The sequence below is a fragment of the Orycteropus afer genome, unplaced genomic scaffold (assembly GCF_000298275.1).
Source record: "Orycteropus afer afer isolate SDZICR_OR568_19922 unplaced genomic scaffold, OryAfe1.0 scaffold00146, whole genome shotgun sequence".
NCBI lineage: Eukaryota > Metazoa > Chordata > Mammalia > Tubulidentata > Orycteropodidae > Orycteropus > Orycteropus afer.
Window position 1 is genome coordinate 8,144,047 of NW_006921733.1, and position 2,548 is coordinate 8,146,594.

Genomic DNA, 2,548 nt, shown 5'->3' on the forward strand with positions numbered 1-2,548 from the left:
AAAAAACCCAAACTCACTGCCGTTGAGTCAGATGTGACTCATAGCAACCCCTCCTTGGGTTTCTGAGGCAGTATCACTACAGAAGTAGATTGCTCAACCTTCCTTCTGAGGAGTTTGTACTGCCAGTCTTCTTGTTAGCAGTGAAATACCTTAGGCACTATGCCACCTGAGCTCCCATAACATTAATAGATGCAATATATATAACAATATTACTACAAAAAGGTGAAAACAAAAATAGAGATATATAGGAGTAAAGTTTCTATATATCATTGGATTTAAGCTAGTATAAATATGAAGCTGATAAGATGTTGTGATAGTTGGAGCAGTGTGTCAAGTTTGCTGGAACCCAGTTCTGCGTGGCTGTTCTCATGATGGGATTGGATGACTGTGTTCCGAGTGGCCAATCTGCTCAGGGGGAGTTTCCTTAGGGGTGTGGCCTGCTTCCAGGATATCCAGGGACATCCTGGGAAGAGAGACATTCTTCTGTGGATCGGGATTCTGGTGTGCTGTCTACAACTGTCTGTGAGTGAGCAGTCCATTGTTCGGCCTGGAGATGTTGGATTCATCCTTCATTGGAGTCAATAGCCGGTGTAACACCTGCCAGCCTTGAGCTTCTCAGCCCCCTGCAGGGAGAAGTCTCCAGCCTGACATTTGCTCCAGGGACTTTGGACTTGGACTTGCCGGCTTCTATACATTTGTGAGCCATTTTCCTAAGATGAATTTCTCTCTCTCTTTATATATATATAAGCTTTGCTGGTTTTTGTTTCTCTAGAGAACCCAGTCTAACACATTTGGTACTGGGAGTGGTTCTAGAGAGATAAAATCATAAGGATGGGCTTCCTAGATTGGTTCTCCAGTTTGATTAATTTTGATGACACTCGTGACTCTATGTCTGCTAGTAAAGAGGGCCCTACTAATCCATGGCGTGAGGTGGCAAAATTAATGCATGAAATAGCACCACTAATAGATCAAGTACTTGTGAGAATTGATGCTCTGGGTGATCAGATATTTGATATTTTTCTGCAATTTTGTCAGAATGAGAAGTATAAGAAAGCTGGTTGGTTGGTCCTACTTACACTGGATATATTGTTGAAAGAGCAAGATGAGCTCAAAGCTCCTGAGTCTTGGCTTAAGTGCCACATAAAAGACCTCAGTACTTCCAGCTGTGCTCTGAAAGAAAGCCTTATAGCTTCTTCTAACAGAGCTGCTATCAAAGAAAACCAAACCCAGAGTCTTATTGTAAGGGTGGCTGAATTACAACACCAGCTAAATTGCCAATCCAGAACGGTGTCTGCCATTAAAGTGAGGGCATTGATTGGAAAAAAATGCGATCCTGAAACCTGGAATGGAGACATGTGGACAGATGATCAGGATATAGAGCCTGTAAATTCTTTTGAATTCCTCCTATCTGAATGGATTACTGTAAAACCATTATCCCCTCCCCCTCAGGTTGATGGGATTAACTCAACTGTTCCTGCTGGGTCATTGCTTGAGGCAGAGGCCATACAAGACATTCCTGAATGCTCTCAGGAACTGCTTATACCACCCACTGTTTTTATGAGACCCATAACTAAAGTTAAGTCCAAGTGGGCTCCAAGAGGTGAAAAAGAAAATGTGACTGAGGAGGTGATATGCTATACCCGAAAAGACCTACTTGATTTTGCTCACATGTACAGACAGAAACCTGGAGAATATGTATGGGAATGGTTGCTAAGGGTGTGGGATAATTGTGCAAGGAATGTAAGATTGGATCAGTCTGAGTTTATTGAGTTAGGCCCACTAAGTATGGATTCTTCATTCAATGTCTCAGCTCAAGAAGTTAGGAAAGGATCTAATAGTTTATTTGGTTGGCTTACTGAGGCATGGATTATGTGGTGGCCTACTTTAAGTCAAGTTGAAGTACCAGACCTGCCTTGATTTAATGTAGAAGAAGGTATCCAGATGGTTAGGGAAATTGGCCTGTTAGAATGGATTTATTGGATTTATCTAGATTTATATAGACCCCTAGAGCCAGAAATGGAGAGTCCAGAAGACATGCCTTTCACCAGTACCATGAGGAATAAATCTGTGAAGGGAGCTCCAGCATCCTTGAAGACTGCTGTGATTACTATTTTATGTAAACCTGATTTGATGGTGGGAACTGCCCTAATTGAACTAAGACACTTAAGTACGATGGCGCTGATTGGACCCTGTGGTAGTAGGGGCCAAGTGGCAGCAGTTAATTGAAAAAGGCAAGGTGGGCATGGTTACCATAAGGGACAGCAGAGTTGGAACAGTAATCAGAATAGTCTGACTCCTGTGGAATTATACATGGCAAGCCTACTAAATATTTACTTGATCTGTATAGACAAAAGAATTCTGGGTTACGTGAACAGCAACCTAGATTGAATAACCAGATTACAGAGTCATGACCTCTCAATCAATTCCCAGACATGAGTCAATTTACAGACCCACAACCCCTTGAATGAAGGGGAGGTCAGGTCCCTTTGAGGAAGGACCCCACTACATTGCCAAAAATCTATAATGTCAGTCTTTCTCCTAGCCTTCC